A 12641-nucleotide genomic window follows, 5' to 3' on the forward strand; every position below is an offset into this window, starting at 1 on the left:
ATGCATGTGTAGAAAGATGTTAGAATTGTTTGACATTAAATAACACGAGAACATTTTTTAAATTTATGATCGGGTTCGTGAGTACATAATTATGCTTAATTTTTAATATATAAGCCTTGAAGCACCGTCACTCTCAACTGCCGCTATCAAAGCACAAGAAAATGAATCTCCTATAATGGCACGCCAGTAGTATGTGTATCAGTGAGTGCGGCTCAGTTCAGCAAATCTGTGCATGTATTCCAGTAAAAAGAAGAAACATTGCTCAGGTTTTCGTGTTTGAGAATGCATTTTTCCTCTTCGAATTCAGCTCATGCAGACGACGCTATGTTTAGAAATACTACCTTTCGTCACTTCCTGTTTTTTTCCAGACTAATCTTGGTGTTATTAAGAGAAAAAAATAACAATGTTTCGTGCTGCTTCGTCATAAACTACCAGCGGAAAATGTTTTTGTGACATTTTATGCTCCATTTCCAGCTATTTTCGCAGTGTGGTCGTGTTTTCTTTGAAAGTTTAGGGGGAAAAAACTAGACGCGATACTACTTTCTAACCCGGTGAGATCTAGGGCAACATTTTTCTTAACTTTGACTTTTCAAAAAAGAAGTTTTTCAGAACCAGCAGCACACGCAGTATAGTCGCGGCAATACGATCGCCATCTGGTGTGCTTTCATTGCTCAAATATTTGTTGCAATGCTCGTGGCTTTCCGCCTGACAGGTGTTCCAACGAATGAAGAAACAACATCCCAGAGAGTAATGTTGTCCTCTTTTAACTCGTGAAGACTTGTGCAAAGTTTAACAAATTGCGGACAATGGCATATTTTGTAGCCTGTACGGTGTTCAGTCAAATTATATCAACGGCACTAGAAAAAAGGTTAGATTTTTTTCCGAAACGCACACACACACTAAATATCAGACGAGCCGACAGTGAATTAGCGGACTGCCTCTGTCATGTGAGTGCTTGTGACAGCAGGGATGTTGGTCCTCGCCAAGGTTAGCGGCACGTATTACTTGTATTAGCCCTGACTGATTATCGGGTTTATCTGATACCTCCAGCGTGTGCTGACTTGTCTGCTTGGGTCACGCAAACACGATAAAACCCTACAGCATCTCCCTCCCACCCCATCCCCCCCTCTCTCTCTGTGACAAGCTGTGAAATGCTCCACCGGGGGAGTAGGAGGAAAGCAAAGTCTCTCCTCGAAAAAAGCTCTTTTTCAGCGTGTTTGCTCTCCCTATCCACCCACCCCTTCTCATTCTCTCCCTCTCTCGTTCGTAAGATTTACCTGACGTTTAACGACACGCCACTCATGTCCAGGACGAAAATCACATCGATTATTAGTAGTCTTTACCAGCCCTTCCCGCCTAAAACCTTCTCGCACACTCCCATAAAAATATTTGCTGAGCATTCCTCGCTCCAGCGCGAGGTGAGTGGTATAAAACAAATCAGCAGAACGCATTCAACCAGCCGACAGAGAAAGCCGACATTTGAAAGTCGCTGATAATAAACGGCACTGACTGTTTTTTTTTTTTTTTACAGCCTGCCTATTTATATGATGCGAGCAGCTGTTTTTGTTATTTTTGTTTTTAAGTAGATCCTTTCACACAACACCAACACTTGTGGCGCCGCTCCGCATAATGGGCAGAGGGTCGGAGCCTGCAGTCGCTGCTCCCCTTTCCGGCGCAGTTGTCACCCATAGGTTGGATCAGCAAAGCGAACATCAGTTTCTAGTGTAGTACTTAATATATATTGTCAGTTAATCTACTCACACACATAACAAAAACCGATTAAACTGCATTCTCTAATCGATATAAGTGGTTAATTCCCTCTCTATGTGTTCTCTTTACGGAAGGGTGTGCCTGCGTGGGTGTACAGGACAATAACCCCTGAAGACGGTCGTGTGTCGAGAACACTGAACCTCAAGATGCATCACGTACAGGTGCTGCACGTTTGTCGTTATACTTCATTAGGAAAAAGTGCAACACTTCCCTATAAGGTAAAAGATATACTCAGCTCCAGTTGCACAAATACAGATTGTACTGGACAAAGACGCGTATATTTTATATTTAAAATTTGTGTGGGAGGACGGAGAGAATAGTGGTCGCGTATGGCGTACGTAATGTTTCTTATCGCACGTGCACACACACACACAGAGTACCTTACAGCATCCGCATGGCTTCCAAAAAAAAAAAGCCTTGCCTGCATATCAGTGATGCTACGATGACAGATTTATACAACACTGGAATACCTGATTGGCTGCAGCACCATTACATCGGCGTGCGTCTAAACACTTTCTTTATCCTTTCAACACTCAAGTCTGTGGCACCATATGCGTCAAGCTCGAGGGCTCGTCGATTATCGGACACCGTGCGACGACAGTTGACAACACGCGCTGTGTCTAAAAATAGCCATTGCCGCAGATCCTATTTCTGTCTCCGGCATTAGCACACACAATCTTTCGCGCTGGCTGCCTTCTAGAGGACAGACGCTGCGAGTGACGACGACAAGGAGAGAGAGAGAAAGGGGAAAAAAATAACAGATCGAAAGACAAGGTTTATTTTTTTGAAAAAAAACAACTTACTCTGAACGCTTTGATGTCGCCGTTTTGCGCGCTGGTCACTGCTGCGAGGACAGGCTGCCAACAGAAAAAAGTAACAATAAATAATAGCGGCCACGTTTGCACACGCATTTTGTTTTATTTACAAATTCTTTAAAGTCATCTCTTTCTTTGATCGTGGATGCAAAACTATCGTTCAGCGACATGGAATAAAGCAGCATTTCTGATGAAAGGTTGTTATTAGCATTTAATGACAGATCGAGTTATTACACTAGGACTGTGTTGTTTGTACGTAGCTTTTCTAACGGACAAGAAAGGAACTCTTGAGACAACCTTTAAGTGGGTATTAATTTGCATAAATTAGATTGGGGGAAATTTTGTCGGTTTCCCAGCGAAAGGTGGTGCTGAATGGGGCAGGTACACGATTACTTCAAAAGTCAGCCAACATCGGCTCATAATTAATCACAACAGCTGGTCTGTAACACGTGGCAGTCTACCTGCTTTGTTGTGGAAGTCACACACCGCACGCTTCGCTTAAGATTACACAAAATAATCAATATGTAACATGTAATTTAACTGTAAATGGGTACAAAAGGAGTCTAAATGTGCCGCGAGACCAAAAGTAATTTAACGACAGTGAGGCACATTTTTATTGCAATAAATTCCCGCATAATTTGACACTATCAACGACATGGCTTTTGAGGCATTTTTAAAGAGAAAAACTTCAAGGCATCATGCACGTTGTTAGTGTCGCCAACTAGCAGCTAATGACTAGTGAGACCTGAGACACGAGGCCCGTTACAGAAGCAGGATCGATTGGTTGCCGGCGTCTTGAGAGACATCAAAGATTCTGGTAACTGGAGGTGGAAAGAGGAGGGAATTCTTTGTGTAAAGTGCGCTTACTTTGAATTCCTCTTGTGAAAACTTCTCACTCTTACACACACATAGCACGAGCGCATCCTAAGAATTTTAACCCATTCTGTCCTTAAAAAAAATAACAAGCCCAAAGTTTTCGTAACTCGAATGCCTTTAAGCCAGAGGATGAGTAAACAGATAAAAAGATAATTATGTGCACTCCAGACATATTTTTGAGAGGAGGCTGCCAGTTCTGTTGCGTGATCTCTGTCATGAAACCAACCCAAGAAAAATCCAGCGAATTAAAAACAATTTCTTACCAGAGTGCTCCATGCTTGCGCGCGCCACACACACACACTTTCGTCAAAAATAACAAACGACTGAAACCAGTGCGCGATGAAATCCAATTAATCGATGAATGTGATGACGTTGAGGGAGAGGACAGGGATCTCGGAAATAGAAGGCTGGAATATTCTATGGGGTTGTTTTTTTACAGATACACCCACGCTTGGCGCGATGTACAATGATTATCCATCTAGCATCGTTCTCCTGCTCTCCCCCAACCTCCGTTTGTTTTAAAGAGTCGATAGGTGTTTGGGGCTCACACGTAACAAAAACACAGGGTCTGCGATCATCAATGCTCCCCTCTGACATTCGGTAGCATCATTGCACACCCACTGTTCGCTTTCACAGAGACTGTTAGTCAACAGAGTGTGCACACATCAACCTATAAGAACAAACATTGCTAGTATAAATGTATTCTCCACGCACGCAAACTGTGGGCGAAACTCTATCGCTCTTTGTACGCCAGCGAGATCGATTACAAGCTATTTTAACACTGTTCAGATGCTATCAAACAGGTGCACAAGACAAAAGACGCTCCCCCCTCCTCCTCGACCCCAACAGCCACCAACTCCCACCTTCTCTTTCCTGTTTATGACTTGTTACGAAGAACATAAAGTGGATGTTCGCAAAGACTGATTTTTAGAAGGCAGGGGAGAGGAATCTCCATACCTCCAGGCTCACCCTCTGACACACTCTCTGTCTTTACTGTGTGGTGTCGGGCAATGAAATCCCGCTATATTCTCGCAGAGCCGCTATCTCAGTGGGTGGCCTTAACAAAACACCATGCACAGATCAAGTGCTTGCAACTCTAATGTCCGCCTTAGCTTAGTTGGCGACTACGATAGGAGGCTTACGACAGGGGCTTAATGCACGCTAGCTAATCTCCGTAGCAAGGGTGAGCATGCACACAACAAGAAACTTCCTAGTATTTCACACCCCAGGACAAACCTACAATTGTACAGCAAAACTGTGTGCTTTTCCTACACATCCATAAGACTAAACGGGAACAAAAACCTACGCCAGTGGGTCTGTGGTATATTTCTAATGTACATTTAGTGTTTACAGATCAGTCAAGACTACATCTATTTTTTCTACCACAAATCCATCAAAAATACTAGTAAACTGCAAAACATTCAAGAAATCCTGAATCTTAATGCAAATATGAGCCCAGGTCTCCTAAAATCTGTCATACATATTTCTTGGGTTTTTTTTTAAAAGGAGCGCAAATGACAGGTGTCCTGTAGACCTGTGGGCAGAAGTCTGTACTTAAACAGCTGATAAAGACTAGAACTGCCGACATGGTAAGAAGTGTACTGACTCAAGAGAAACATGCTCTACAACATTTCAACATAAATGAATGATTTTTTTTTAGAAGCATTGTGAATGCCGGGTTTGCTAGTTCTGTTTCAACATGCTTTTCCTTCTGTCATTACACCGCCAGCACTCCAGCTGCTCCACAAGGACTGCAAAAGCCTTTACCTTCCAAAATGTTATGAACAAAACACCAAGCAGATTGTATACCATTCCTAAAAGTTTTCTGATTAAGAAAGATTTTAAAAGTCAGGCATGCATGTGTTCTAAATTGTTTTTTTAAAATCCACAGTCTATCAGAATATCGTTCATGGTAGAGACTGCTCAACACAGAGGTAGGCACACGCTTCCAAAAACTGACCTTGAACATCAGTGGAAGTCATTAAATACATGATGATGATGAACAGAAGACATCACAATGACCCCCAAGGACAACAATTATCTGTTTGACCCTTCAGATGTTCCCCTGACCCTCCGAAAAAGTCCCATATTATGAAAGTAATTGGAACGCATGCTAACAGTGTCCTTGAAACGTCAGAAGTGAATACACCTTATGAAAAGCAGACTGAAAATTGTTTTAAAGCTAACACCTGCAATGACTGTTGTTATATAGTACATTTGTTGCATACTAATAACAGACCCTAGCTGGTAACCAAAAAATAAAAATAAATAAAAGCATAAAAGACATTAAAAGGACAATAAACTGAGACTCAATATTTGTCATGAAGGCCCTGGGCTGCCTGGAAAAAAAAAGACTCCGTAGTGTTAACAGTTTTTCTTTAATGGAATATATGGAGCCTAAAGGCTCTAATAGATGGGGATCCAACAGCATGGTAAATAAGGCACTATTTGAAACTCACCAACAGCAGTAACAGTATGCAGAACACATACTGCAACTTGATTAACTGATAGGTGCTAAAGATCAAAATGGCTCTGTATGACACACTATTTTCTGGCATTACAAAAAATATATATAAATGAATGTAATACATCCAGTACTTGCACAGAGTGTGGCCAAACAGGAACTACAAAGGCCTTTCTCAAAAGCATTAGGAGAAAATGAACATAGTAAATGCACAATAAAGTGGCTCAGGAAAGTCAGGATGATACCACCTTAAAAAATATGTCAAAACTATATATCTCAAGTATGCACATCACAGTACTCACAAAAGACTGGCCCAAAGACATTAAGAATTTGTATTAATGGACAAAAAGGGACCTTAAACTTCAGGGCAATTTGACAAAATGTTGAAGGAAAGCTAGACCTTAAGAAGCAACTTGTAGCAGCCATCCTATAGTTCTCCATCACAATCATAAACTGTGATATGGATAATTTACACAAGCTGTTGACTCGAAAAGTTTGATGATGATAGGCTGTAACTTAAGGATGATAAAACTGAAGCCCCCATGATGTGGTTCCTTCGCTCCTCCATACCTGTCAAAGCTGAAGTATAACATTACTGCTGTGAACTTACTGGTAAGGCTCATGGTAACGAAAGGCAAAAGAGTAGCGTAAAGTTTCTTTTGCAACTCAAGAGAATTGCCCCTTACAAAGGTCAGAGTCCATACATCTACCAACGCTTTCCCCTGCAATGATGCACACTGAGTAAAAACTCTCAGAACCTCACGAGTTAAAATTACTAGAATGCTATAAAGCACATTCTCTGCCAACCACAACATTCTCCACTTCAAAAGCAAACATTACAGTCTCAACAACAGTTTTTTTAAAATTTACAATAAATAACTCACACCTGATGCTACAAATCCCTTAAAGGGCTAGCGGGGCGCAAAATGTTTTTCTGATGACTGGATAAATCTTAGTGCAAGATTTTATTTTCCTGTTCTGTAGATACATATCTATAAAATCACTCTGCACAAAAAAAGGTGAACACTACAGATACCTGGATAGTGCAGGAAACTGTTTAAACTGTTAATATCTCAGTCAATGGGAGAGCTGGAAACATGTTAATTAGACATACTGACATAGAGGCATTAGACCTTTTTCTGCACATGGTGATGCTTGTATGCATGCATCCTGAAAACAGAAGGTGCAGGGGTGGGGTATGGGAAGTAGTATCTTTCACCAATCTTTATCAAGCCATCAGAAAACTATTTTGCACTTTACTAGTAATTTACTCACAGAAATGTCCTTATTTTTAAGATTTTCACTTTTCTTTTTTTCCACTACCTCTCATGGTTTAAATGGAAATAAAACATGCTAACCTCAAAGACTTTACATGCTTTCTTGTTGCATCCATGTCACCTAAAAGCCTAAAGATGTGTGTGTGGAGATGGAGACAATGTGTGCATTGATGTGTGTGCTTACAGTCACAGTTAAAAATACTGTCAGAAGTAAGCACTAAATGAAAAACAATAAAACTTTGTAACAGCTGACAAAGATTAGGACTTGTAAATATTATCAAAAGCAAGCACTAAAAGAAGAAAAACGATAAAACTGTTTGTTAAAACTGACAAAGATTAAGACCAGTAAATGGGTTAGGGAATCTACAAATCCAGACACAACAGGGACTGAATAAAGGGGAGGACTGATCAAATAATCAAGCAGCAGCTGTCCTCTTCAAACTTACACAGAACTGTTATGTTCTATGGCCTCTGATAAGGGGTCATAAGTGTTTGGCCTTTCACCTGGTGGTCTGAAAAGCACTGAACAAACAAAAGCAATGAGATAGAGTAAAGGAAAGGAGGACTCTGTCCTTGAACAGAAATAACATGTGCACATGCGCTCTCTCTCTCTCAAGATTATAGATTTTCCAAAGCAATCAAAGCATGGTCTCCAGTAACAAATTTTGTATGCATAACTGGCATGTCGCATAATGGAGATTCAAAATTCACTGTTCTTCCCATGTTCTTTTTCAGAAAATTAAAAAAAAAAGACCCTGTTCCACTTCATGCATAAAGCTGTTCACTAAAGCACGAACAAAAAGCACAATTTAAGATTTTCTTTGAGCATCCGAAGGATCAAAACACAAGAAAGCTATTTCACATGTGCATTAGGTTTTCAGTTCTTCTGCCTCTTCCCATTATTTGCATTTTTCATCTCCTGCTGGGGAAAGATGAGCCCCCACTCAATTTGCATCCACAAGTACAAGGCTGTAGCACAGCTACACAAGAATGCCTCAAAAGATGCAAGTGCATGTCTTTACACATGAGTCCACATCCATCTCTTAGGACCATTAATTCACAGGAAATACATGACATGTCTGCACATGCTCATGAATGCAGACATCTACAAGTTGAGATAATCTCTCATCTTCTTGAGGCTGATATGACTAAACACCAAGCATTCAACACTTTACTTCTAGTTGTGAGGGTGAGGGGGTTGGAAGTGGGGCGAATAAAGGCAGGTTTTCAGGCTGCCTATAGTTGTACACACTTCTCTCTTTCAAAGGGTCTTTCTGATGATGGCCCCATCCAAAGAGCATCTGGAGACCAGGGGGCCTTGCTGTCGCCTGCGGTTCTTTTACCCAGCTGCTCAACGGCTTATAGCCATGGTAACCGACAAAAATAACCTATTACATCAGAAACCCTCCCTGTCGCTTGAAGGACAAACTTATCAAATCAGATCAGAATGTTGCTAATAACTGGCTCCTGCTGTTTTCTGCCAATTCACACAGTATGGGCACAGATGATAATGTGTAAACTTTAAAATAAGTGATGTATAGAAAGATATGTGTGTATATTGTTGTGTGGAATATTAAATGGGAAAGACAGGTTTAATGTGATTTTTATCACTTCTCAAAACTTATAAAGAAAGACAAAAAATTATCTTGCCTCTTGTATTTTTTAAATTTCTGATAATCAAACAAGTCTTATGTCATCTACATAATACTGACCACAGACACTAACCAATGTGGCGAGGGCTGACCAGGACTAGGTAGAAAAGAAATCACTTTGTATACAGATTCAGGTTCTCTCAGGCTTTCAATTATATGGTTTTATAAAAAAAAGTGTGCATAAGTTCAAGTGCATGCACGCACACACATGGAAAAATGAATGGGAAACAACCAAGTGACATCGAACGAAGGTTACTCAGGAAAATTAAACTCTCAGCTTGATATCATGTTCATTTGAATGCCAAAGGAAAAAACAAGGACAAGGGAAAGTTGACAGACTGGGTGGTGGCATGTGTGTGTGGGAAGGACATGGTCAAAAGCAGCCAGACTTAGTTATCAACCGTTTTCCTTCCATTAAACACTTTCAAAATAATTCTGTTATATTCCAGATTTAAAACACCAGCATCCACCAATCACAAAAGACTTAAACTAGTTAAAGTGCCAAAAACCTTCAGCGCAAAAATAACTTTAAATTTTGAAACATTTTTTTAAAATCACACCACTACAAACATAAAATTTGTTTTACACTATAAAACCAACCATACAGTCAAAAAAACCTGTTTGTATTATGCTACTTGCTGAGCCAGTCTAGCAAAAATGTTTTATGTAAACTGTTGGAAGTGCTCCCCTCAAAGCACTTAGCTAAAAAAGCCAAAGTTAAAAGCAGAACTTATATCTAAAAATGGGAAATAAAATGAAAGGTGTATTCGAGACAAAAATAAAAACGATCCCAAGAATGGCACTTTAAGCACTATGGACATTCCAAACTGCTGTTCTTTGTATTTATAATCCCTATTTCTATTATTGGGCAGTCCAATAGCCCAGTGGTTAGTGCCTGTCACCAATACAATGAAAATTGGCTGTCCTGGGTCCAGATCTATTCTTGGGCACGCTGTTCTTTCTCTGCATGTGGCATCTGTTTACAGGGCTGGCTGCTTTGCCATGATAAACTGTTAGTTGCTGGTTTGGCATAAAACATCACTTCCCTCCTTCTCCTCCTTAATGTGCACGCATATGTGTATGCTTGTACATAAACAACCATTTATGTGTCGCCACTCCCTCATCTCAATTTTCATTTACGTTTAGTTCCTCAATACTTTAGATAATGCTTCCTGAGGCTATTAAAATGAATGGACAATTATTCAAATAATGATTTCCAAAAATGGGCAAAAAGAATATTACTGCACCAAATTGAGAAAATGGATTTCTGGATTAACTCTTTACAGTTTAGTCATCAAGTAAATGATGTGTTTTTTCCTTTTTTTGATGATACATGATTATCTGGGCTGTAAAGAGCTGGAAAGTTGAGGGGTGCCCTAAGAACATAAAGCTGACAAAAGAAGAAAGCAAAGCTGATAAATGCTTAAGGGGTATATTTAAAGAAAAAAATGTCATGTTTAAAACTGTAATTATTACAGAGTATTCCACATGCAAAATTGTTGCAAAGAAAAATGTACCATAGGAATAACTTCAAGAAGTCTAAAAATGTAAATACAGTGCCTACATAACAACCTCTTTCATTATTTTTTAAGATTTTCTTTTTTATGTGCTCTTCTCCATCTCACTCTCTCTCTCACACAAAAATAATGATTTATCAAGCAAAACAGAAAGTGAGAGAGAATGAGAATAAGAACTTATCCACAAATGACATGCGCTATTCACAATATGTGTATACTTCAGCAAATTCATGGTTTTCTGTTATTGTACACATTTATGAGAATGGCTTATTACAATAATGTTTTATAACTAGCCATGGTACCCAGGTTCATTTGGGTTGAGTTTGGCTGCTCAGTCTTTCAGCTGTGATTCTAGATTTTATTGTCAACTTTTAATCTGTTGCTTTGAGTGATTAGTGTGACTCATGTACTCTTAATGTTTCTTCCCTAACAAACAGCTGGGCAATCGACAATTGATAATTCAAGTGAAGCCACAACATGAATTGCTTGGATGCTCTATTTTATCTCCCTTGTTTTTTCTTTCCCTCCCTTCCCCCCTTTGGTATCAGCCCAAATTATTCTTATTTGTTCTGCATGATAAAGGTATGACGCTATTTCTTCTGTGTAGTATTTTTCTATTTAGAGCCACTGGTAGCACCTTAGAATAGAGAAAATAAATAAGGTAAACATACACATAGCTATAATAGCCCATGACCAAACCGTAGTCAGAGAATAATCATGCCATCCATATTTGTTAGGGGTCAGACAAATGGTATGGATCTGATATGGTTTTAACTGCCATTATATATAAACATTTATGACGACCTTTCATTGTAAAATATTTCAAATGAAAGCCAAATAGTGGGTGCATTCAGCTTCCATAGTGCTCAAAGTTCTGTGGCCTTCAATAAAAGGAAGTCCTGCTACACAATCACCCTAAAAAGACGACACAATAATAAAATACTTCCCAAAGAAGCATGAATTTTTTTTTAATTGCTAGTTATTTTTCACCAAGAAAAACATCTGAATGTTAATATTGTAAATAAGGCTCTGTGGCTTGCAGTTTTATAATCTTACTAACAGGTGCAGTTGCAGCTTTATGCTCCACTGGGGGTGATTAGAAACAAGAAGACAAGACAATAGGTGTGCACTTTTGTGTAACATAGTCACATAAATCTTGATTTATTCCTTATTTTGGATTTTTCAGTTTCTTGTCCAAATAAAGCATGATTTTCATTATCTGTGACAGCTAGTTTGATTTAAAGGTTAAAGTGCAGACACCAATATTTAAAATAGCTCTTTAGTCTGTTAAAAGATGTATTATAATATTTATCCAATCCACCTTTGTACACATGTAAAAAAAAATATGATTTTCAACACCTTGTTAACTGTCATCCATAGTGATGTACACTAGAGGAATAAATCTGCAATGTGAGTCACTGTGGCCTTGAAGTATCTATAATAGTGCTTACGCGTCAAGACCTATCTGTCTTCAAGTTTTTCACCTTTCCATCACTTCAAAGTTAGCTAGGGAAGAGTATTTGCATTTTTAAAATGCATCCAATGGTCTCCCTCCTATTTTTTTGATCATTCAGTTTTGTACTGAGGAACGAAGGAGACATTCAAGAGCGTGTGTCTGCGGTCACAAAACTGTGTCAGTCCGGGTCACGGCAATAAACACGTCTATTTCAAACGACACATTTTGAGGAATCAATTTGCTAGCACAATATTACTGCTTAATGTGTTAGGTTTCTCGTATTTCTCCTTTGTCCGTGACACTGTTATAACAAACAATGAATTTGCTTATGTAAACGGCAAATGATATATACACAGATACATATAAACACAAACATCCCTACTCGCTAAACCTATGTTACAGAACGGGACAGAGATTTCCTAGCCAGGTATCGCTTCATCACCGATATCAAAGCACCATCTGACTTGAGATTTAAACTGTACGATAAAAGCAGCGAAAAGTGTTATCCGTATGAAGCTTAGTTCTTTCACAGAATTGCTTCAAGATCCATTTGAACGACCAAAAAGTACACCTACCTCCACTGAAGTCGCCATCATATGCCGTAATTGATTAGCATATTACATAAGCTGGACGACAAAAAGCATTGCTAGCGAAATAAATACTTAGTGATATTACATCTTAAATTTATTAGAAAATTACAAAAAGTATTTTATCTAAAGATATTTTAACGAGACTGCTTTTGTTTCCTTAACTGGTCACTTAGAGAAAAAGAGAACTTTAATGAAAAATCTTTTTATCAAACATGTTCAGGGCC

At 39.1% G+C, this 12641-nt stretch overlaps 1 protein-coding gene across 4 annotated transcripts in view; it reads right to left on the reverse strand.

Moving 5' to 3' along the window:
• The window catches only part of LOC112561375 (nuclear receptor coactivator 3-like), a 96150-nt gene extending 83673 nt beyond the window's left edge, over positions 1-12477 (reverse strand). For all 4 annotated transcript variants that reach the window (XM_025233838.1, XM_025233835.1, XM_025233836.1 and 1 more), the window contains exons 1-2: positions 12403-12477; positions 2574-2627 (exon numbers count right to left, since the gene is read on the reverse strand). The gene's annotated coding sequence lies outside the window, so the exon portion shown is untranslated. The remainder of the gene's footprint in view (positions 1-2573; positions 2628-12402) is intronic.
• Positions 12478-12641: the final 164 nt, after the last annotated feature.

The sequence above is a fragment of the Pomacea canaliculata genome, linkage group LG4 (assembly GCF_003073045.1).
Source record: "Pomacea canaliculata isolate SZHN2017 linkage group LG4, ASM307304v1, whole genome shotgun sequence".
Taxonomy (NCBI): domain Eukaryota; kingdom Metazoa; phylum Mollusca; class Gastropoda; order Architaenioglossa; family Ampullariidae; genus Pomacea; species Pomacea canaliculata.